General features: G+C 36.5%; 1 protein-coding gene across 2 annotated transcripts in view; it reads left to right on the forward strand.

Annotated features, from left to right (window-relative positions):
- The first annotated feature begins 1690 nt into the window (after nucleotides 1–1690).
- Nucleotides 1691–26466, forward strand: part of NLRC3 (NLR family CARD domain containing 3) — a 65543-nt gene continuing 40767 nt past the window's right edge. For both annotated transcript variants that reach the window (XM_012543138.3, XM_031945619.1), the window contains exon 1: nucleotides 1691–2122. The gene's annotated coding sequence lies outside the window, so the exon portion shown is untranslated. The remainder of the gene's footprint in view (nucleotides 2123–26466) is intronic.

Here is a 26466-nt window from a genome sequence, read left to right on the forward strand (position 1 = left end):
CCTCACATTCCTAACACCTTTTCCTCTCAGACTTTACATATTTAGTTGGTTCTATGTTATATTCCCTAGTAATTCTGGACAAACCACTAAATTTCCCTGTTTCTTGGTTTCCCCATAATTTCCCTTCTAATTTATGATATAGATGCACTTATTATGTGTATTATAATCCTCTCTGTAGCTATTTTATCTTCTCCTAGACTCTGAACTTAAAAGCGGGGACCATATCTTATCTAAACTTTGTCATTCCCATTGCCCCACAGAGAAATGACTAAGCACTAAGTATTTAAGAATTGTATTGTATTGGGAGAGGAAGAAATTATATTGTTAATTATATTGAACAGAAAAGGTTATTAGAACGAAGCTATTAGACAAAAATCAATGTGCTCCCTTGCCCACAATGCACATTCAAAGGTAGCCATCCACAACTCTGCAAAGCTGGCATTTTAGAAAGTCTTTTGTTCTTATGGGCCTGACAAACAATATTGGTAACTTCCCAAAGGCAGAGCCTCTTAAATTGGGATCTGTAGACACCTCCCCCACCCAAGAAGTCTGTGCATAGATTTCAAGGGCCCTTGAATATGAATGAGTGTTATGGGCCAGAACTTGAAACAAGGTACTAAGTCAGTGGAATTGATAGAGACAATAGTTATCTATTTAGCAGGGTGCTTAACAGTTTTCTAGTTCAGTACAATTACTTAGTACTTACTATAGTTCTACAAGATTCACACTTTTGATAAGAGACCAGATAAGCTTGGACAAACACAGCCAGAATCAGAACTGGAAAACAGAGACTTTGGTAGCAGTCCTCCTGCCTCCCCCACAGAACCCGAGACACATTCAGGAGAACCTCAAGAAGCTGGTAGAAACAAAAGACTGGCAGCAGGAGCTCAAGCTCTCAGAACCAAGGAGAGAGAAAGGCCTCTAAGAAAGCTAACAGGGCCCCCAAGAAAGGAGACAAGACTTTGAAAAAGATAATAAAGGATGTGGACTTTAACACCTGGCTGTACTTGTGGTGATTACTGGACTAAAAAGAAGGCTGCCCCAGAGAATCCCAAGAAAACCAAAAAAGAGAACTTTACAAATGGGGAAAAATTAACTCTTTATTTTAATATGTGGTTTTCTTTATGGTTCCATATTATTTTATGCATTTAAAACATTATTCTGAAAAGTTCATAGGCTTTACCAGACTGCCAAATGGGTCCATGAGACAAAAAAAATGTTAAGGACCTCTGCCATGCAGACATGACTGCCAAGAATCTGAGCCAGGCCCAGTTCTAGAATAACAACTCAACCAGAGCTGAAGATAGAGGAATAATATGATAGTCTGAGATGTTAGGAGCTATTCAGGATTTAAGATTATCCCGTCTCAACTGTACTCTGGGTTTTTTAGTTTCAACATTTCTATTTCAGTGCTTTTACTTACTGTCCAAAGTGAATATTAACATTGATGCTTTTTTTTGGGGGGGACAGGAAAAGAGGAAAATCAAAAGCTCTTTTTTCCCTTTCATTGGGACTGAAGCTTTACATGATTCCTCTTTGGAACCCTGGTTGACTTTGTATGGGTTTTGTGTCTAAGAATAAAACATCCCATCTATCTGTCAGCATTACCATCTGCCCTCTCAAATTATCAAGCTAGTGGCTGATCCAGGAAGCTGAGTGGGGGCAGACTCAGCTCAATTATTTATCTTTGAGGCTGTTGGCTTTTGAAATCTTACAGGAAGGTAGTTACAGCCCCAACACAGGAAGAGATGAAGAGTTCAAGATGAAAATGGTATACAGGGGACTTGACAGTGACTAGCAGAAGATCCACCAATATCTTTCTTCCTCAGCTCAAATCATTGCATAATTATAATGGGGGAAGATCTTTTGTGTCTTTTGAGACAGAGGACTCATGATCATTGAACAATGACGATGCTTGGAAGTCACCACTGAAGTAGGATAGGATCTCTCCAGAGTCAAAGACATTTCTGTCCATCTATCTGCCTTCTAGTTCCTTGCAAAGGAACTTAAAGCATTAGACTAAACTGTGACATCTCTCCTTCCTTAAGTTTGGGCCCCAGGAGGGGCTAAAGAATGGAGACCTTGAGTGGGATATATTCGTGAGAAAGCTCAGATCTCAAAGGTAAGATGATGGCCAATTTATCCTACCAAATTATCATTTCTAGAGTTGGAAAATGGGAGAAGGAAGAAATCTGGGAACTTCCTGGTAGGAAATGAGGGTGGGATGTGATTCAGGGTCCTAGCTTTATGCCTGAAACTGTCAAAGTTGTTGAGGTTGCCAGCAGAGTACAAAGATGGCATCATTAACAGCATTTCTGGAAGAAAACAGAATCAGTGTTAGAGCTCTAGGACCTGAGCATACAGAGCGTTTGAGCTAGAAGGAACTTTAGAATGGAACAGAGAAAGAGTGCAAAGAAATCTTAAAAAGCATTCAGTAACAACCATAACTTGACATTTATACTGTGCTTTAAAACACTGTGTAGCACAGTAATTAGGAAGCTAATGAAATTGCTGTCTTAAATTTCTTGGTGATTAGATATAGTAAGATACGCGTACAAGTGACAGTTTTTAGCTAAGTAGATTCCCAGTTATATAGATATATAGATACATAGATATAGATATATGTAGATGCATGTATGTATATATCAATATAGATAGATAGGTATGTAGATTTGACTGTATGTCTTTCCTAGGTATGGGGAACTCCCAGTAAGGAAATTTTCTATTAATGCAAAAGTCAGAATTTTCTCAGGAAATGATAGCCAGAGAGTTATCTAGAACATTGACTTGCCCTGGATGATACAACCAGTATGTGTCAGAGGAAGGACTGAACCCATGTCTTTTACCCAGACTCTGAAGCTGACTCCCATATATAGAGAGTTACATATAACTGGGAATATGCATGTGTGTACACACAGATATATATATATATATATATATATATAGAGAGAGATAGATAGATAGATAGATACAAAAATATAAAAATTTTCAGCAAAATTATCTATAATTTTGAATGAGAAAAAATGGATATTCAACAAACATGCAGATTTTTCAGGATTTTTTATCAACCAAACCTGAACTTAACAAAAAATTTAATATTTAAGAGCCAGTATCAAAGATCAATTTTAAAGAACTTAACTGTTTAAACATAGACAAATTGTTTATGTTTTTTTAACATAGGAAATGTATACTATATGTTTAAGATTCACATCAAAAACAGTCGCTCAAAAGAAAGATTGACGGAGTTAAGTTAAAAATAGTAGTCCTGTTATACAAATGAGGTGCAGAGGAAGAGTAGATACACAGGCATTAGAGGAGGGAGGAGGGCTCGTAGTTTTGAAAACCTACTCACATCAGGAATGGGTTGGCAGCACTACATACATAACATAAAGGATATAGCACTTTTCAAAGTCTATAAAGAAATAAGAAGGGAGGGATGGGTGGATGGGGAAGCAAAGGATGAGGGAAGAAGACAAGGGGGGAATCTTTAAGTGGAGGTGAGGTTAAGTAATAGTAAGGGAAGTTATGGAGCAGAATTTAAGCAAAGTTAGCACGGATAGGAAAGGTGTGTGTGTATGTAGTATGTGTGTGTGTGTATGTGTATATATATACATAAATATATCTTTTCTTAACTGTAGCTTGCTTAGGGGTGGGGGAGATGAAAGGAGGAGAGGTAAAATAAATAAGGTACACAGCAGAGAACCAAAGAATAATTTACAAAGAAGTAAAGAAAACAATGGATATTCACATATATAATTTCTTCTACACACACACACACACACACACACACACACACACACACACACATATATATCCTCTTTTGATCCAGTAATTTGTTGTTTTATATTTTTAACCTTCCCTGATGTTCTGCTGGGTACATGAGAATATTCTCTTTTGTTTTGTTTTATTTTGTTTTGTATTCCTTTTCTGTTTTCTTTTTTCTTATTCTGTTTTTTCAAATAAGATAAGAAAAAGATTTTTGCATCAATATTCATTAGGAAAAAATAAACAAAAATGTGGCTGGATATATATGTGTAAATATGTATGTATATTTGCCTGGATATAGATAAGTATATAAATAGACAGATATAGATACCCACATACATATATATGTGTGTGTGTATGTTTATATGTATGTGTGTATCATTTTGTTTTGCAAAGTGCTTTACCTATCAATAGTATTTCCTTTCAGCTTCACAACAACCCTCTGAGGTGGATATTACTAATATTATCTAATTCAAGCCTTTCATTTTGTGAATGAGAAAATTGACACTGAGATACAATATCATGCCACAAGTGAGTGGCAGAGCTGGAACTAGACCCAGGTCCCCCGACTTCCAGTCTGCTGCTGTGACCCTAGCTGGATAAAGAGCTACTCTTCCAGGAGAACTAAACTTCCTCAACTGTTCTTGGCATGGGAGGAGAAAAAGAATGATACCACCATGTTTCATCCTTATGGAGCCTTACAATTTTAAAAAATGCTTTCATATACATTATCTTATTTCATCCTTACAGTAACTATATGAGGGAAGAAGGACAGATTTTTTTGTTTTATAAAAGGAATATACATTAAAAAATATTGTTTTATTTATAGATGAGGAAACAGGCCTTCATACTATCTTTTAGAAAACAGAAATTCCTTTGTTTCTCTCTACCCCGACTACTTAAGACTGAGGGCCTGATTGGTGAGGAGTTGGACTTGCAAACCAATAAATATTGATTGTTTAGATTAGTACTAGACTATTAGACATATAGAAAAGTGGTCTCTGATCACAGGGAGTATGTAATCCAGGCAGATAATAATGCATACAGCTCAATATTGTTATTTTAAAAGTGTTTTGAGGGAGAAGAGTAGGGTAAGAATTATTTTTCAATGTCGAGAGTGGAGAGGAATTAATTAGAAAAGGCTTTTTGCAGGCAATAGTAGGGAACTATGATTTAAAGAAACAAGAGAGATAGCTAGATCACACAGTGGATAGAACACTGGCCTTGGAATCAGGAAGACCTGACAGTTGCTAGCTATGTGATCTTGGGCAAGTTGTCACACACACATACACGAAACAAGAGGATGAAGCTAGAGGATGTAGCTTGCCATGGGAACTCTAGCTAGCCTTCACTACAGGAACTTCCTGTAGTGAGGTGACAAGCATGATCTGGTTTGTGGCCCCTGGGGCTCTGATCAGATCAGGTGCATTCAGATTACTGCACATTGGGTTGTACCACACAGCTCCCCCAAGTTTCTCTTCACCAGTCCTGTGAGAACTGAAAACAAAAAGACATAATTACAGAAGATATGTGACTGCTTTTTGTGCTTGATAGCCTCTTAGAAGCCTAGAGTCATGGATTTTGAGCTGAAATGAACCTTAAAGTTCTTCTACTTCAGCACTTTCCTTTTAGAACTGAGCCAACTGAGACCCAAGGAGATTATGGCCTTTGCAAGGTCAAACAAGTAGTAGATGACAAAACTAGGATCTTTTACCTCTAGATCCAGTTCTCCATTATGTCATACTACCTATATTACTGAGTACATCTGCCTGCATTCTGATTTCCACCTAGGAATCTAGGTGGTTCTGAGGTTCTAGGAACCTCAGGAAGGTTCTGAGACCCTAAAATGTATCCACTCCCCCAAATCTATCTTTGAGACCAGAGGAATCCAAAGAGCATGTACCCTGGGAGACTTATGCTAAGTATAGACCAACAAGGTCCTCATTTCCTACCTGATTAGTTTGTGCTCTGGTTCCCCACAGTCAGTCCATTGGGAAGGTTATGTTGTCCAGCAGCCAAGAACTGTTTGTTTAGGCATTTGCCCTGAGTAAGGTGAACCAGTGCTCCCCAGTGGATCAATGAGTCTTGGTTTCCAGTTTCCTCAGGACCAAAATGGGGCAATTTTCCTGGAACAGGGTAGGCTCTTGTCACCAGCCTGACAGGCTATTACCAATGCCCTCAGATCCCTGTTTCTAATCTTAGAAAAGATCTTGCAAAATCATCTAACTTCATTTTATAGCAGAAGAAACAGGATTTGAAAAATAATCTGTCCAAGTTCACACATTTACTTGTTGGCAAAATCAACAATAGCACTAAGATCTCCCAACATCCCTGTTTCCATAATACTATGCTCCTTGCTCCCTTCCCCTAAAAGGACATAAACATAGTCTCTTCTAACAGGTTACTAGGTAAATAGTCTCTGGCCTTTAGAGTAGTTTAGGTAGTGCTGCATCTTGAACTTTCCTAAAGTCTTTGAGCCAGATTCTCACCTAAAATGGGGGATTGGTGAGGTATGGGATTAGATTGGGAAGGATCAGTTGCTTCAGTGCTCAGAGGTAAATGTGTCATCCTTGGAGAACTAATTGATATTCAAGGCTTGGAGTCCCAGTAAGAAGATTTAGCCTTTAATTGGAGAATTGATCATTATTGACCTTCTGAGTTGCCTCCCCTATTAGATGATGATCTTCTTGAGATAAGAGATTGTCTTTTGTCTTCCTTTGTATCTCCAGTACTTGGCACAGTGCCTAAATTAATAAATATATGTTGACTGATTGACATATAGGTCCAAGAATTTCTGTTTTCCATGAAGGTTGTCTGCATCTAGTGACTTTCACCTCTGTAAAAGGAGACTCAAAGCATTGGGGTGGGGAGTGAAATTTTTCAGCAAGTCATTTGCCTTCTGAGCTTCCATCCCACATAATGACAGACTATTCTATCTGAAAGGGATCTTCAAGATTGGCTAGTCCAATATTTTGACAGATAAGAAAATGAGACTCAGAGGCATGAAATGCCTTACCCAAGGTGATATGGCTCAAATATTGGAGGCAAGACTAAAACTCAAGTTTTCTGATTTCACTTTCAGTTCTCTTTCCACTACTTTCTGCTGCTTTCCCATTAAAAAGCTATTTCTGGTTCTTAGTTAGCAGAACAATGATAAGGATTAACAACAGTGGATTTGGAACTATCTGAAAAATAGAATAGGTTCCTTTAATAGGTAGTGAGTTCCCCATCAATAGAAGAATTTAAAGAGAATCTACATGATCACTTCTGAGAAGGATTTAGGGGAGATTTCTGCATTGGGTGAGAAATTGAACTAGATGATCTTTGAGTTCCTGGACTCTCACGTTCTATGATTCTTCCAGTTTGCGTCTTTGGCAAAGCCTGGGAGAAGAGGGGTTATAAAGGGAATATCAGTGTTGAACTAGTACTTGAGAATGGTGCTTAAAAGTTCAAATGCAGTTTTTGGAGCCTATTTCAAAAGCCCAAGCCCTGCTGGTAGATGAGTCAGCTTGTATATATCTGGTCTGGAATAATGTTTTCCAGGGTTTTCCAGAGACCTGTTGAACATCTATCTAGACTGATGAAGATGTCATGGGATTACAAAGGGGTCCACAACTCTCTGGTTTAGGGTGAATGGGCCTTTGAAGTTTGCTAGGCTTAGGTTTGCATATAAATCTAGCCCTTCTTTATGAGTGATCAATGGAATCGTGGAAAGAACACTGAACTAAGAACAAGTACATTAGGATTCAAATCCTGGCTCAGCTGTTTACTAGCCAAATAGTTTGGGACAAATCAGTTCTATTAACTACAAAATGGAAACAATAATATATATCCTTTTGTGTCTACGGAGTCACAGGGTTATTGTAATGCTTGAATGTAATCATAAAATGTATTTTTGCAACTGTGACATCAATATGTAAATGTCTATTATTGTTGTTGTCAGTAACAGTGACAGTAGAAGAAGTAGTAGTCGTGGCGGTGATAGTAATAGTAGTAGTAGCAACAGCATTTGTAGGGTACGTACTTCCCTGAGGTCAAATATCATTCTGAGGGGCCACCGTAATTACCAACCTCCTGTCCACTATCCCCTATATGGGCACCACTCTAGCAGAGTGAATCTGAGGTGGCTTCGCAGTAGCGAAATGTCATTTTGTCATTTTCCATTTTTTGTCTACTTAGTCAATGTGGTGAATGTGAGATAGTACTTCAGAATTTTATTAATTTTCACTTCTCTAATTATTGGTGATTTAGAACTTTTTTCCCCCCAATGGCTATGTCTTGATTATCCAAGACAGAACATAGAAAGTCCCCACCGCATTCTTGGTCCTGCCACTCATCCTCTTCCTTTTTCCTTCCTCTGTTTTTCACTCCATCCACTGCTCCATCCATTCTCATGAGTACTTTTTCTTCATCATTCACAGTTAACATCATTTTCTCCTGCCCATCCTTGATGCCTCCTTTGACTCTCTTCTTTCTCCTCCCAGATCCCAGCATAATGGTATAATAATAATGGTAACAGTGGTAGTAATAGTAATAGTAATAATAGTAGTAGTAGTAGTAGTGATGGTGGTGATAGTAGTAGTAATGGTGGTAATAGTACTAGTTAGTAGAGGCAGTGCTAGTAGTAGTAATAGTAGTAACAATAGCAATAACACTAGTAGTGGTAATAGTAGTAAAGGGGAATATAACATTTGCCTATGTGCTTCACTCTGGTGTTATAAGAAAAAATTTATACAAAACTATAGAAATGTGTACTATTATTATAATGATTAGAGCACTCCCATGGGAACACTGAGAGAATTCTTTCCACCAGAGAACAATCTCTCAAGGCCTCTTTCTGTAAATGGAAGTTCTGGTTCCAGGTAGAATATAAGTTTGAGGCTAGGATAGCTTCTCTGGAAGAGACTCAGGTGTGTTGGGAAAGACCTGAGAGGAATAGTCAGAATGAATCTCAGTTTAGCGAATGCTCCCCCTTGCCTATGCTGATCTTTTTTGTCAAACTGTGGTGATGATCTTATAAAAATATCAGAAATTTGGTGGATAGAATAGGAGAGAGTGGATAGATGGACTAAGAATGTAGTTGGAACCATCCCGGTTCTCTCCTCCACTGGCCTGGGGAAAAGTATATAGCTCTCATAGATGAAGAATCCCCTAAGGGAGTTGATCTTTCTCACAGGCCAGTGATTACCCAAGACAGAACAGAGAAAGTCCCCACCGCATTCTTAGTCCTGCCACGCATCCTCTTCCTTTTTCCTTCCTCTGTTTTTCACTCCATCCACTGCTCCATCCATTCTCATGAGTACTTTTTCTTCATCATTCACAGTTAACATCATTTTCTCCTGCCCATCCTTGATGCCTCCTTTGACTCTCTTCTTTCTCCTTCCAGATCCCAGCATCATGGCTAGATTCAAGTTATCAGACTGTCAAAAGAGCACGTCTTCTGCCCAGCTGACATTTTAAACAGACTCAGTGGTATCTGACTTGTTCTTTGACAATGAAATTAAATTTCATTTAGTTTAACAATAGAATTTTGATTTTTTATGACTTCCAATAGAAAAGTAATTCAAAAAGATTTTTTGCAGAGAAGCAAACACTACAAACTTGACATCTGTGAGAGCTGATTCTTAAAAAACCACCTTGTCCAACTCTCTCATTGTATAAGAGAAAGAAAAAGAATCCCAAAGTAAATTCGGCAGAAAATAGAACCCAGGTCTCCTGATTTCTAATATAGCCATTTTTCATCCAGTTTTCTGAAATATGGCCTTCAGAGATACTGGTCAGGCTCAATCCCTTCCTAAGTATCAACCCCTGGCTTCATGATGCAAGATAAGTGTGTTAGTTTCAATCATGTCTAACTTTCATGACCCGTTTTGGAATTTTCTTGGCAAAAACGTTGAAGTGGTTTGCCATTCCTTCTCCAGTAAATTTAACAGATGAAGAAATTGAGGCAAACAGACTTAAATGATTTGCCTAAGATAAAATTATCGAGTAAAATCATGCAAAACATATTTCCATATTAGCTATATCACAAAACAAAGCAAAAAAAAAAAAAAACTAAGAAAAAGTATACTTCAGTTCATTAGTTCTCTCAGTGGAGGTGGCTAACATTTTTTCATCATGAATCTTTTGGAATTGTCCTGAATCATTGATCAGAGTAGCTAAGTTTTTCACAGATGATCTTTGTTACAAACTAAACCACTTTCCAGAATAGTTGGAGTAGTTTATAACTCCACCAATAGTACATTAGCATACTTATTTCCCCACATCCCTGACACTGAAAATGTCAGTTTGTCATTTTCCATTTTTTGTCTACTTAGTCAATGTGATGAATGTGAGATAGTACTTCAGAATTTTATTAATTTTCACTTCTCTAATTATTGGTGATTTAGAACTTTTTTCCAATGGCTATTAATAGATTTATTTCTAACTCTGTAAACTTTCTATTCATATACAAAGGATAATTCTTCAAAGCCATTAAGTTCCTCACAGAACTTCAGAGGAAGATTTTAAGCAGTGTTGCATTAACTTAAAGCGTAAGTCAATCTCACTTGGACTTGTGAAGTCTGCTGGGGTTGAATATGGTTAAAAAAAAAGGGGGGGGACAGAATGTTGGGGGAAATCATGAGTGCTGACTTAAAATCAGACTTTCAGGGAACAGAACATCAATGATAGCAGTGATATAATTTTTAAAATGTAGAGAAAGAAATCAGCCTATAGTTTAAACCTGAAGAACTGGCTTACTCTATTTTCTGCTAATGATTGGACCTACAAATAAGAATTTTTAAACTAGTGACTTCTAACAACATGGCATATATATGTATATATGTAGAATTCAACTTTTCATTCCAGGGTTTAGAAGTAACAAAAGACAAATTTCTTTTTTTGATTGGTATTTTATTTTTCACAGTTACATGTAAAAACAAATTTTAACATTAATTTCTAAAACTTTGAGTTCCATATTCTTTCCTTTCTTCCCCCCCACCACATTGAGAATGTAAGCAATTCAATATAGGTTATACGTATGTAGTCATGCAAAATATTTCCATAATACTCATGTTGTGAAAAAGAACATAGACCAAATTTTTTTAAAACTCTCAAAAAATAAAGAAAAAAGTATGCTTCAATCTACATTCAGACACTATCAATTCTTTCTCTGGGCATGGATCACTTTTTTCATCATAGGTCCTTCAGATTTGTCTTAAATCATTGTTTTTAAGTCATTCATAGTTGATCATCTTACAATATTGCTGTTACTTTGAACTCAATATATTTCACTTTGCATCACCTCATGTAAGTCTTTACAGGCTTTTCTGAGAATATCCTGCTCTTCATTTCTTCTAGAAGAATATTACCTCATAATCACATGCTACAATTTGTTCAACCATTCCCTAATTGATGGGCATCACCTCAATTTCCAATTTTTTTTTTACCACCAGAAAAGAGATGCTATAACTTTTTTTGTACATATAGGTCCTTTTCCTTTTTCTTTTAATCTCTTTTGGATACAAACCTAGTAGTAGTATTGCTAATTCAAAGAGTATGCAAGACTTTATAGCCATAGTTCCAAATTGCTCTACAGAATGGTTGAATCAGTTCCCAACTCCAACCACAATTCATTAATATCTCATTTTTCCCACCTCCTCTAACACTTGTCATTTTCCTTCTCTGTCCCATTAGCCAAACTAATAGATAGGTAGCAATACTTCAGAATTGTTTTAATTTGTATTTCTCCAATTATTAGTGAGTTAAAGTATTTTTTCCATGTGACTTTATATAAATAGCTACAATCACATCATCTGAAAAAAAATTTTTCTTTTGATCATTTATCAATTGGAGAATAGCTCTTATTTTCATAAATATGATTCAGTTTTTTATATGTTTGAGAAATAAGATCTTTATCAGAGAAACTTGCTTCACATTTTTTTTCACAAATACTCTTGCTAGCTGTATTCCCCCGATTTATTCTATTCTCTCTCTCATTTTACCCTGTCCTTCCTCAAAAGTGTTTGGCTTCTGACCACTTTTTCTCCCTTCTAATATGCCCTCCTTTTTATCACCTGTTGTTTCTCCCTTGCCTCCTATTCTCCTGTAGGATAAAATAGATTTCTATAACTAATTGAGTGTATATCTTATTCCTTCTTTGAGCCAATTCTTGAACCAATTACTTATTCCCCCTTACCTTTCCCCTCTTACCCTCCTTTCTAAAAGCTTTTTCTTGCCTCTTTCATATGATGATTTACCCCATTATACCTCTTCCTTTCCCATTCTCCCAGTACATTCCTCTCATCCCTTAATTTTACTTTTTCAGATATCATCTCTTTTCATTTAACTAATACCTTTGCTCTCTATCTATATATACTTCTAACTATATATAGCTCCTTCTAACTAATAATGACAACATTCTAATGTATTACAAGTATCATTTTCTCTATGTGGGGATGTAAACCATTTAACCTTATTAGATTCCTTATGATTTCTCTTTTCTGTTTACCTTTTTATACTTCTCTTGAATATTGTGTTTGAAAGTCAAAATTTCTATTCCGCTCTGGTCTTTTCATCAAGAATCCTTGAAAATTCTCTATTTTATTGACTATCTAATTTCCTCTTAAAGGATTATACTCAGTTTATCTTGATAGGTGATCTTGATTGCAATCCTAGCTCCTTTGCCCTACAGAATGTCATATTCTAAATCCTCTGATTCTTTAGTGTAGAAGCTGCTAAATCTTGTGCCATTTCCTGACTACAAGATACTTGAATGGTTTCTTACTGGCTACTTGAAATATTTTATCCTTGACCTGGGAATTCTGGGATTTGGTTATAGTATTTTTAGATGTTTTCATTTAGGGATCTCTTTTAGGAGGTGATCAATGAATTCTATAAATTTCTATTTACCCTCTGATTCTAAAATATGAGGGCAATTTTCCTTAACAATTTCTTGAAAGATGATGTTTCAACTTTTTTTTTTTGATCATGGCTTTCAAGTAGTCCAATAATTTTTAAATTATCTCTCCTGGATCTATTTTCTAGGTCAGTTGTTTTTCCAAAGAGATATTTTACATTGTCTTATTTTTTTCATTCATTTGGTTTTGTTTTATTGTTTAGCGATTTTTAAATAGTCATTAGCTTCCATTTGCACAATTTTAATTTTTAAGGAATTATTATTATTATTTTGCTGAGGCAATTGGGGTTAAGTGACTTGCCCAGAGTCACATGGCTAGGAAGTGTTGTGTCTGAGGTCAGATTTGAACTCAAGTCCTCCTGACTTTGGGGCTGATGCTCTATCCACTGTGCCACCTACCTGCCCCAAGGAATTATTTTTTTCAGTGAGTTTTTATATTTCCTTTTCCATTTTTCCTATTCTACTTTTAAAGGAGTTGTTTTCTTCATTAAATTTTTTCTCATTTAGCTAATTCTGTTTTTTAAGTCATTCTTTTCTTTGTTGGCTTTTTGTACTTCCTTTGCCATTTGACTTAGTGTATTTTCTAAGGTGGGTTGTTTTTTGTTGTTGTTGGGTTTTGTTTTTTTTGTTGTTGTTGTTGTTTGTTTTTTAGTACTTTTTGTGTGTCCTTTACCAAACTGTTAACTTTTTTTATGATATTCTTGCATCACTCTTATTTCTCTTCCCATTTTCTTTTTACCTCTCTTACCTGATTTTCAAAATTCTTTTTGAGCTCCTCCAAGGCCTAAGACCATTTTATATTTTTCTCGAAGGCTTTGGATGTAATCATTTTGCCTTTGTTGTCTTCTGAGTATGTGTTTTGATTTTCCTTGTCACCACTGTAACTTTCTATGGACAGAATCTTTTTCTGTTGTTTGCTCATTTTCTAAGCCCATTTCTTGACTTTTAACTCTTTGTTAAAGTGGGGCTCTACTTCCAGGGTGGAATGTACACCGTCCCAAGCTTCAGGGGAGAGTTGTGCAGCTGTTTTCAGAGATACTTTTCAATTCTTCCAACATAAAATGACCTAAGGAGAGATGTTTACTCTTCTCCTGGCCTGTATCCTGGTCTATGAGAGGCACTCTTTTCTTCCCTGGCACTATAAAGAAGGTCCCTGTTCCATTGTGATCATAAACTCTGATGTGCTAGTGCTCCTTCTCATCCTGGAACTGCCACTCAGTTATGAACTGAATCCAAATATGGGCCAAGAAACAGAGTTCTGCCTCAGTGCTAGCAAGGGGACCCTTAAAATGTCCTTGTGATAAGTTAGGTGTTCAACCCCCTAACCATTTGTGAGCTGAGTGTTCCAGAAACTGACACTGCTGCTGCTGGATTAGGAATAAGTTTTAAGGTCTGCCTGGTTTGTCTGTGCTGGGACTGTGTTGGCACAGCCTGGGCTGGTCAGTGCTCCACTCTTATCTTGGTGCAACAGACCCTTCCTGCCCATCTTCCAAATTGTAGTAGGCTGGAAAATGTTTCACTCTATCTTTTTGTGGGTTCTGACATTCTAGAATTTGTTGAGTCATTATTTTAAAGTTTTTTGAGGGAATTTGGGGAAGAGCTCAAGCAAATCCCTGTCTTTACTCTGCCTCTCCAAAATATTTCTTTTCTAAAATAACAGAGTTCTTCTGGGAGATGACTAAAAACCATTACATTGAATTCCCAATCCCTATATTTTTGCCCACCTGCATTTCTGATTTCCTTCACAGGCTAATTGTACAATATTTCAGAGTCCAAGTCTTTTTGTACAGCAAAATAATGGTTTGGTCATGTATACTTATCGTATATCTAATTTATATTTTAATATATTTAACATCTACTGGTCATCCAGCCATCTGGGGGAGGGGGTGGGGGGAAGGAGGGGAAAAATTGGAACAAGAGATTTGGCAATTGTCAATGCTGTAAAGTTACCCATACATATAACCTGTAAATAAAAGGCTATTAAAAAAAAACAACAACAACAATTAACAAGAGGACATACTACTGAAAATAAAATAAAATAAAATAACAGAGTTCTGAGTTTCACTGGCTAAGCTAATCTGGTATCCATACTAAATTCAGCGCCAATATGGTGAATGGGGATGAGAAGGCAAAAGAAGACAAGCAAAGAAGGATCCTGGGCATGATTGGGAGACTCAGTCTCAAATAAAATAAAATAACATTTTCTTATAAACCTTCAAAAATCAGGGACCAAAAAAAAAGACTAAAGAAGACACTGAACAATTTCAATACCTCCAATTTAAGCTATTCATATAAATTGTCAGTACCAAAAATTGGAAAATGAAAATAGGGTTATAGATCAAGAGCTAGAAGGAAACTGAAAGGTCTAGTCTACTATTGTACAGATGAGGAAAATAATTTCCAAAGAGGCTTTTACTTGCCAAAAATCACACAGATTACAAGTGAGAAAATTAGAATTCAGATTTAGGTTCTCTGATTCCAGGTCTAGTGTTTATTCCCACCACACTGCTTCTAGGCAAAGGAATTGAGTTTGGTAATAAGAATTTCCTACAAAAGTTCACTTTATGTTGGCAGGTCGTGTGATTCAGTAGAAAGCATCCTATTTTGATCTTGATTCATAGATTTAACTTCCAGCTCTGCCACTTACTGTCTGTGTGACCTTATGCAAATCATTTAAATTCTCAAAAAGAATCCAACAATTTCCTTAGTCAGAAAACACTTCCTCTTTTCAAGCAGAGGCATAGCAGCCAAAGGCAGTATAATGCAAATTCATTTGCAAAAAACTCTGAAGTAGTGTGAGAGAAGATTATAAATGAATTTTAAAATCATAAAGAGTAATGGAAATAAAGATAAAAGCTTGACATGAGATCTAAATGAGCCCCACTGTCCTTAAGATGGGTGAAACTGACAAGAAGTCAACAAATGTAAAATGGGACAGATTTGTTTGTTTCTTTAACAATTATATTTATCATCAGTGACGAAGGAGTTACTTTTTGGAACCATGCATCAATCTCTAATTCATTTTGTGAAAACATAGAAATTAATATAAATATTAGTTATTATTATTAGCACCTACCTCCCAGGATTGTTGTGAGGATCAAAGGAGATAATAATTGTAATAATTAGCACAGTGCCTGGAACATGAAGCTCTACATAAATGTTAGTTATGATTATTACATCCAGCAGTTGCTTAATAAATGCTTATTAAATTGAATTTAATATTATTTGATATTTGATAACATCAATATTAAATTGCTTGGCAACCTATTTCAAAACTTTTCAACAAATGCAGTGGAAACACTTCATTAGGATGAAGCTCCAGGTATTTGAAGAGCTATCACTATGTTTCTCTGAGTTTCTTTTTCTCTAAACTAAAATTCCCAAGCTCCTTCACCTTATCCTCGCATGGTATGAACTCAAGACTCACCATTGTGTCTTCCTTTGAATATCTGAGTAGTTTATCAATGTTCTTCTTAAATTGTGGAGCCTAGAAATGAGCATAAAATTCCCTGCTTCATGGCAAATCGGGGCAAGAAACAGAAGCACAACCACATCCTTATTTCTGGAAGCTGGGAATCTCTTAATTTTCAGTTCAAAATCATATTAGGTTTTTTTGGGCGACCATGTCATGCTGTTGACTCATAAACTTGAAGTTTTACTAACCTGGCCCTCCCACCCCATCCTTCTCAGACACACTGTTATCTAACTATATCTCCTGACCTCATATTTGTGTGGCAACAGTGTTTAGAGCCCAAGTATAAAGCTTTGCATTTTCTGCTACTGAATTTAATCATTTTAGATTCAGTTCAATAGTCTAAGATTATCAAGATCTTTTTGGGCCCCATTTCTGTCATTCACTATATTAGCCAACACTCAATCTGATGTCCTTAGCCATTCCGATAAGCAAACTATCTAGGCCTTTATCAAAGACAATAATAAAATTGTTAAGGGGGTGGGGGAGGGAGTAAATTATAGTGCCTATTATGTGCCAGGGACTGTGCTAAATGCTCCATAATTATCATCTCTTCAGATCCTCACAGGAACCCTGTGAGACAGATACTGCGATTATGCTCATTTACAATTTAGGAAGCTGAGGCTGCAGCACTTTGCCAAAGATCTCCCAGCTTGTAAGTGTATGAACTTAAATCTGAATTCTGGTTTCTCTGATTCCAGATCCAGAGCTCTACCTATTGTGTTCCCATCTGCCTCTATAACACAGAACTAAGTACAGATACACGGGGGATTACAAGTTGAAATAAAACCATTAATGACTAACCTAAGTCTTTCTTTGAATCCATATAATGGTATTTTATTACACAACTTTTATCTCTCCATCTTTTCCATAATTATTACATGAGATATTTACTTTTATTCTACTCTCTTTATGCAGCAACTAGATAACACAATGGATAGAGACTTGAATTCAAATGCAGCCTCAGATCCTTACTAGTTGCATGACCCCTAGACCAGATACTTAATTTATGTCTGCTTCAGTTTTCCTCATCGATAAAATGGAGAAAATATTAGTACCTATCTCCAGGTGTTTCAAGAGAACCAAATAAGATAATATTTGTGAAGTACTTAGCACAATTACCTAGCACAAACTAGACATTTAACAAATGTTTATTTCCTGTTTGTTTCCTTTCTTCTTACTTTCTAACAAAGAGCAACCAAAAGTGAAGAGAGCTACATGGTAATGCAGTATGTTCTCTGTTACTGGAGGTCTGCAAGCAGAGGCTAAATGATTACTTATCAGGTAAGGGTCAGACTAAATGATCTGAAGCCCTTTCCAACAAGGAGGTTCTCTTTCCTGCCCCTGCCCTAATTTTTTTGTAGCCATCAAGGTATAGCTGACCTTATTTTCAATTTAGAGGCGGAGTTAACCCCAAGTTTCCTGGTGTAAGTTGTCAAGGGGAAATTGACTGAAGACTGGGGGGATGTGGAGGGATGGAGACAACCTGAGCTGCACTTCCTTGCAAACAGATGCATCTCAAGAGCTGCCTGGTTGGGGTTTTTGGTTCCTGTGAGTCAGTCTCCCCCACTCTACAGTGTGGCCAAGTCTCAGGGCAGGCTTGAGGAAAGGGCTGCTGTTGCTATAGGGGAGCAAAGGGAAAGAATTAAGACAACCAAGGAAAGTGAGTGTGAGATAGCAGGTCTCCCTGTACAAGAACAGCCAGAATTTACATGGAAATGTGAAATTCAAAGGATCATAGCCAAAGAATAGGAAGGTACTTCAGAGGCCTGACCCTCTCATTTTTAAAGGTGGAAAAACTGAGATCCAGAAAGCAATTTGAACCTTCTTCAAATGCAGGACTTTTTCCACTGTACTGTGGAGAGTGGTGCAACAGGATGCAGGACACCTTGCTTGGATTATAGTCCAACTCTGTTTCTAGTTGGCTCAATGACCTGCAGCAAGTTACTCAACTCTACTGAGTTAAGAAGTCCTCAGTGCCTTTCTCTTTTAAGTGAGGGATTATAAAATCATTCTAAACCTAAAGGTTTAAAGCTGGAAGGGACTTTAGATGTCACTTAGTCAATCAATAAACATTGATTAAGGAACTACTATATGCCAGGCATGGGCAGTTAGATGTCACAGTAGAGTTCTGGTCTTGAAATCAGAAGGACCTGAATTCAAATTTGACCTCAGACATTTACTAGCTGTGTGACCCTGGGTAAGTAATTTAACACTCTTTGTCTCAGTTTCCTCATCTGTAAAATGAGTTGGAGAAGGAAATGGCAAACCATTCCAGAATCTTTGTCAAGAAAACCCCCAAGTGTTGTGCTAAACCCTGGAGAATACAAAAAGTGGTATAAAGAAAAGCCTTGCCTTCAAGGAGTTTAAATCTAATGCATTTTGCATCCAGGGAAAATAAAACCCTGAAAAACTCACCATTATTATTAACTGACTTTTACTATCTTGTTCTCTAAACTATGAATAGCTGGAGTCACACAAAGTAGGCCTAGAGACAGTTTTAGAAATCAAGTAGTGGTTTAATTAATCACTTTCAGAGTGAAGAGTAAAATTTGCAAATTGGAAGTTCTTCTGGGCAGGAGGCCTCTTCCTGTTTCAGAAAAGGTAGAAATTTTATACAGAAATTATAAATGGGGAGGGAGGGGGAAGGTGAATTACAATACAATCATTTTCAGGGCCTTAATGTCTTTCCATGACAAGCCCACAAGTGCAAGACAAAATGGGTGTTCTTCAGTCTGGAGGAATAGTTCTTAAGTGATTGTTTCAAATAATAGGAGTTGCTACTTGGTGGTAGACAGGGAGTTCTGTGATAGGAACAGGTTCTACAGTTTTTGACTCACTTCACTCCCACTCCAACATGCATGGGAGAGTATTGTCAAGAAGTGATTGATGTCAGACTGACTCTCAGGCTAGAAGAGACAGCTCTGAGAAATCCAAATTATTAATATTCATTACATATATCATCTTGATAATTATGAAGATCACAGTTATAATTTTTCCATATCATTCAAGAAGTAGCCAAGTCAGAATTCAAATCCAGTTCCTCTGAATAGAAATATTTTACCTTTCACTCTATCTTAGATAGCTGGACTAAATAGGTAGTTCTCAGTTTTTTCACAGGATGAGATAAAATTTTTCCTCTTTCCCCTCTAATTCAATTCCATTAAATAAACATGATTTTTAAAAGAACTAAAATATCTTTCAAGAAATTGTCAAAAAACTTGCCCTGATATTTTAGAACTAGAAGGTAAAATAGAAACTGGAAGAATCTACCAATTACCTTCTGAAAGAGATCTCCAAATGAAAACTCCTGAAAATATTATAACTAAATCCTAGAGAAAATATTTCAAGAAGCCAGAAAGAAGCAATTCAAGTATCTTGGAGCCACAGTCAGAAAAACAAAAGATTTAGCAGCTTCTATATTAAAGAATCAGAGGGTTTAAAATATGATGGGTAAAGGAGTTGGGATTACAATCAAGAATCACCTACCCAAGCCAAATAATAATAATAATAATCCTTCAATTGAAAAAAATGGAAATTCAATGAAATAGAGGATTTTCAAGCATTTTTTGATGAGAATACCAGAGCTGATAGAAATTTTGACTTTCAGATTCGAGACTCAAGAGAAGTATAAAAAGGTAAACAGGAAAGGGAAATGATAAGGGACCTAATAAGATTAAACTGTTTACATTCCTATATGGGAAGATGATACTGTAAAGAACTTTCTTGTTATTAGAAGGAGTATATATAGACAGAGAGCACAATTGTTAGTTGAAAATGAAGGGATGATATCTAAAAAATAAAATAAAATTAAGGGGTGAGAAGAATGTACTGGGAAAAAGGGAAAGGGAGAGATAGAATGAGATGGATTATCCCACATAAAAGAAATAAGAAAAAAAGCTTTTACAGTAGAGGGTATTAAAATATTTTAGAGCTACCCTTTTTGCCAGAGCTAATGCCTAGTGAGCAGGATGTACCCTGAGTTGGCATAATCACATTCCCTATTCTTAGTCACTGACAGCTACTGCACTCCTGTTCCCATCACAGAACTCAAATTCTGTGCTCCACAGGGTAGCCACAATCCCTAAATTTTGAGACAATGACTGTCCCCAAGGGATCCAAGAACATCTGTATTGTCTCAAGAAATGATAACCATGAGAACTATCTCAAGATCTAATGATTGTGTTATGGATCAACCCCTTTCATGTACATGTAGCCTTAGCATTAGCAGCATTAGACCCTCCTAAGGAAAGGAAGCTTCTGTTTATAAACATAATTTTTCTCAGTCTGAAATTAATTAAAACCTCTATTTGTGTCCTGATTCTCTGTCTCTAGTAGAATTTGTTTGTTTGACTCTTGACATTAATTGGTGTCAGAAGTGGGATTTGATGTGAACTAAGTGGACCTTCTGATACTATTAAGGGTAGAGATTTATTTCTCTAAAATCTGACTCTCCTTCTCTAGTGATTCCACCTCCTTTTCCTGCTTAAATCTTTCAGCTCACACTTGATTGTGCTTGATTTTCTTTATGAGAAGCATTCCAGGGTCCCCTTTTTTGACCTGGTTCACTTTGGTAAAGTCTGTTTTTGTACACAGATTGGCATTTGTATGTATCTTATCTTTTATAAATGCATGTCCAGCTGTGGATTACAGTTTTCATTTTCTGCACATATAAATTGCATTTGTGTAAAAATTGTTTACACATTTGCTTTTGTGTATATTTGAAACCAACTGAAATTAGCATTTTAACTGGGCACTTTTGTTGTTTGTATTTGTATTGCTGACTGTGAAAATTATCTCAAGCCAACTCTTTTCATGTATACAAGTGGTCCTAGTATCAGCAGCATTAGGCTCTTCTTGGGGGGAATGGGGGAAGGCCTTCCCTTTGCAAATGTTATTTTCCTCACTGAAATTAGTTAAACTTCTGTTTGTGTCCGGATTCTCCTGTCACTAGCTTGCTCTGTTTATTTGGTTCTGGCCACCCACAAATTAGAGGCCAGTTCCACTCCAGTTGACAAGGGGAAGAGGGGGAGGGGAGGAAGAGTGAGCGAACCTTACTCTCATCAGAATTGGCTCAAAAAGGAAATGATATACACACTCAATTGGGTAGAGAATGCTATCTTACCCTACAGGAAAGTAGGAAAGGAAGGGAATAAGAGAAAGGGGGGATGGGAAGGGAGGGCATATTTGGGGAAGAGGTAGTCAGAAGTAAAACACTTTTGAGGAGGGACAGGGTAAAAAGAAAGAGAAAATAGAATAAATAGGTGTGGGAAGAAATAGAATGGACTACAGTTAACAATATAAAACTAAATTTAAATTTTTTTTAATTAAAAATTGATAAAATATAGTTAAAACTATGTAAAAAGTTCATAGCTAAGCTGGGACCAAAGGGACCACCATCCACAATACTCCATATCTCCAACTTCTTCATTAGTAGTAGGTAAGTTGTTTAACTATTTTCAGCTTCAGTTTCCTTCTCTGTAAAATGAGAGAGTTGGACTAGATATGAGCTTTATTACATTGGGGGATATTAAGACATCTTTTTAAAGGTTAAAAAAAGCTTTTAGATCCCTTCCCCCCCACATTTCATTCAGTGCTGTCACTAATCAGACAGTGACTGCCAAAACACATTCCCTCCCTCACACTGTTGTCTAGGGAAACCTTGGGGCCAACCTGACCCATTTGATCTTTCTGAGAAACCACAGTCATTTTGTACCCTCATGATTTCCTCCTTTGCCTATCTAACCAAGGAGAAGAAGACATTCACTTGCTATTGGTACTCAGTTTTAAAAAGTAGGGGTAGTACCAGTGGAAAGGTCTAGAGAAATGAAGACCAGTTATAATAAAAATACAAGTTGTTCTTGAATTTGGAATCTAGGGTTAGAAAAGGGTTCAGATGACTGTTTCCTCCTCCTTGCTAGGAAGCCCATAATCCCTTGCCTTTCCCTCTTCTTCCTTAAGAGCTCAATAAATCTCTGTTACTCATGATGTCACATCACCTCAAACTTTATATTCCCTTGCTAACATGATCAGGTGGACTGAGAATATAATAACTATTTAGATTGACTCTTCAACATTGTCTGAGGACTTCATGGGGGAACTAGTTTTTTGCTAAGCATGCTAGGATTTATAGTTTGAGATCCTCTGGCTAGCCAAGATATCTTGGTTAAACAGAGAGATCCGTCCAGCATGCTGGTATCTGGGTTGTAGTAGTAGATGGCTGTTTAACTGCTCCATTCATTCTCTACTTTTAAAAACCACTTTTTGTTTATAAACATCTCCCTAACAGTATATTCCCTTACCTCAATTCCTGTTCAGAATGTCATATATCTCCTCCTACTAGCAGACTTAATAGTTTATGTCATCACATATCCTGCCTCTATCAAATGCATACAGTAACTAGCCAGTCACCATTTATTTATAAAATGCTTTTAAGTTTCAATAGCACTCTACCTATGTTAATTCATTTGAATCTTATAGCAATCATGTGAGGTTAGGGTCACAGGTATCACTCATATTATAAATAAGGGAACTGAGGCTCAGGCTAAGTGACTTGACCATGGTCATACAGCCTGTAAATTTCAGAAGCTGAATTTAAATCTAGATTTCTCTTGCTTCCAAGTCTGTATATGCTCTTTCTACTTATTGCATGCTGTCCCTACTGAATCAACTTATTCATGGATAAATCTGAATATAATATTTTTTAGAAATTCAATTTTCTTTTTCTTTTTAGTTCCAATTCTCTCCCTCCCACTGCCCTCTTCCACCCTACCCCAACCCAACAAGAAAACAAGAAAAGTAAAATCTGTGACAAACATGTACAGTCAAGAAAAACAAATTTCCTCAAATATGTATACACACACACACACACCTCAATCTGCTCTGAGTCTATTATTTATCTGTACTGAAGTGAGGAATATACTTTGTCATGAATCCTCTAGAATTGTGGTTGGTCATTGGGTTTCTCTAATTAATGATTTAGATCATCTTTTCAAATCAAAGGATTTCTTACTTTGAAAACTGCCTATTCATATAATTTGATGGTTTATCATTTAGAAGCTAGTAAATATTCCTTCATAACTTTTGGTGACCAAAAAAGTTATCACCTGACAATTTTTCTTTTGGTGAATGAACCTTTTGATATCTAGTAGGTTTCAAACTAATCTTCTCAAATCAGTGTTCTAACCATATCAACCCCTCCCTCTTCACGAAGCATTTAAAAAATTCTAGTGGTTGATTACTACTTCCAAGATCAAATATAAAATTCTGTTTGGCTTTTAGCACCCTTTTTACCTTACCAACCTTCTTTCATCTCACTTCCCTCCAAACACTAAGTGACATGGTTTCTTTGCTTTTCCTTGAAAACAATACTCCATTTTCTGTCTCTGACCTTTTTTTCCTGGCAATTCTACATGCCTAGAATACTTTTCCTCTTCATCTCCTTTGCTGCTTTCTCTGGCTTCTCTCAGGTTCTAGTGGAAGTCCCACCTTTTATAAGAAGTCCCACCTTTCCCAGTTCTTAATGTTAGTTTTTTTGAGACTACTCTCTCCAAGATCACCCCTAGTTTATTCTAGATTATGAGCTTCTTGAGATCAAGAATTGCTTTTTCTCTTTTTGTCTCCTCAGTGCTTAGCACAGTGCTAAGTTCTGTTATTCTTCTACTCTATAAACTCCAGTAGCTCCCTATTGCCTCCAGGATCAAGCACTTCATAAATTCTTAACAAATGCTAATTGACATAAGCCATACACAAAACATAAAACATCTTCAGATTGGCATGTTCTATCAGAATTTATGATCTACTAATATATATTAAATATATGGAAACTTTTTTTTAATTGAAGACTTCCTTAGGATATAGGCCCAATAATTGAATCTCTGATTTAAAGGGTATAGACATTTCAGTCATTTTATTTGTGTAATTCTGAATTGCTTTCCAAAATGGCTATAGCACTTCAGAACTCCACCAGCAATATATTAGTGCACCTATCTTCTTCTTCCACCTCCAACATTGACTTGCCATTTTTGTGTCATTTGTGCACATTTTCAGAGTTTGAGGTAAAACTTTAAAATTATTTTTGTTTTTATTTTTCTTCTTAGTGATTTAGAGCATTTTTTCATGTGGTTGTAAATAATTTGAAGTTCTTTTAAAAACTGTTTATTCATATCCTTTAACCGTCTTGGGGAATGGGGCTATTTATTAATCGTTCATATATCTTGGATACCACATTCTTAACAGAGAAATTTGATACAAAGATGTTTTTCCCATTCAACCACTTTCCTTCTTATCCTAAATGTATTAATGTTGTCTACGTAGAAGCTTTTCAGTTTCAAAAAATCAGTTATTTATTTTATCTTTTGTGATTTTGATGAGGTTTAGAGTGGTCTAGATTCCTGGTGGTTTAGAAGTTAGTGGCTATAAGAGAGTTATCAAGAATCCCCTTTAAATCGGCCGCAGGTTTTAGGAGTGAAAGAATTCACTCATCCCCGAATATTAGTTACAAAATGAAAGTTTATTGTTAGATATAAATCAGTTTAACCAGAGACTGACTTCTATAGTGGCAGATCTATGGAAAATAGAGTTTTGGACTGAGAATGCAGTTCTCAGCGGACAGAAAGTCCTGGCAGCTGAGTGAGCTACCAAGATCCATCTGTAAAGACTTTAGTTGATGGAAGCTTATTATATTGGCTATCTTAGTGGGGGTTGGGAAGCCGGAGCAGATCAAAGCCAGTGGGGACTGGGCAAGCCAAGCAAGTCAGAATGGGGGCTGGGACAAGCCCAGATCTCCTATTGGAATTCAAAGGGATGCTTTTTGACTAGGATTTGTAATTGAATCAGAGGCTCTGGCATCCTGGAAAGACAACTTGTCTGGGGAGGATGTGCCTCAGCCAGGAGGGGCTGGGAATCTGAAAGGAATCACAGATCAATAGGAAATACAGTTTCTTAGAGGGACCCCAACCCACTTCAGTTTCATCTAGCTCTTGTTTGATTGACTATATCTATTACTCAAAAAAAAAAATCAATGCTAAATAAATCACCCATATAATGGGGATCATATTGTTTGCCTTCTCAAAAGGTGGGAGAGGTAGAAGCGGAGAATTTGCAATTCAAATTTTAAAAAAAATTTTAAAGTACACTTCTCTTACCCATAACTGTGAAAAGTATATAAACAATTTCTCTTCTAATTTATTTTTTTAATAATATTTTTTGTATTAAGATCACATATCCATTTAGAATGCATCTTGGAGTTTGATCTGAGGTATTGATCAGCTTAACATTTTGAAAAGCCAAGTTCACCAATCATAGTGAATAAGCAATCAGAACAGGACTTTGAGGACAGTTCTGACTTCATAACTCTCTTTCCTAGCTAACCCTATCTGATTCTGAGTATTCCAATCTTTATAGCAACTCCCCCTGCCATACCCTCCTATCCTACCCATCTACTTCCTCCTTTACTTAGTACTTGTATGTATCTCTTTGTTAGCATCCTGTGGTCAAGGTGTTAACTCAGTATATATAAGTAACTGTCCTTATCCGGTCTGGATTTAGCAATGCATCTCTTTTAGTGACTAGCACATATTCATGGTTCTGTAGAAAGAGCATTGAAAATTCAGAGTCTGATTCTTTTTGTACAGCAAAATAATGTTTTGGTCATGTATACTTATTGTGTATCTAAGTTATATTTTAATATATTTAACATCTACTGGTCATCCTGCCATTTAGGGGAGGGGGTGGGGGGGGTAAGAGGTGAAAAATTGGAACAAGAGGTTTGGCAATTGTTAATGCTGTAAAGTTACCCATGTATATATCCTGTAAATTAAAGGCTATTAAATAAAAAAAAAAAAAAAAAAAAAAAAAAAAAGAGCATTGAATCTGCAGTCACTTCTAATCTTACTTTTCTGCTTACCAACTGCATGGCATTTGGGCAAGGGTCTTAACTAATCCTCAATTTTCTCATCTGCATAACAAAGGAATTGAACTAGATGCCCTCTAAAGCCCCTTCTTGCTTTAGGTTTATAAATCTACTCTTCTGCCTTAATTTGGGAATTATCTTATCCTCCTTTTCTCTAACCCCATAGATTCTGAAACATTTTAGGCTTAATTTCATTTTCTGTTCCCCCTCCCACCTCACTGCCCTCAGTCCCATTCTGCCTTTGGAACTCATATACTTGTCCTTATTTTCTGCATTTCTCCATACTATTTCTGCTCTTTAAATATGTTCACCACTGGGTATATGTATTCATGCAGCCATCATTAATATTTTCAAATTCATATGGGCAGTCTATCTTTTCCAATTGATCATAAGCTTCCCTGAAAGCAAGATGTGGTA

The sequence above is a fragment of the Sarcophilus harrisii genome, chromosome 1 (genome assembly GCF_902635505.1).
Source record: "Sarcophilus harrisii chromosome 1, mSarHar1.11, whole genome shotgun sequence".
Lineage (NCBI taxonomy): Eukaryota > Metazoa > Chordata > Mammalia > Dasyuromorphia > Dasyuridae > Sarcophilus > Sarcophilus harrisii.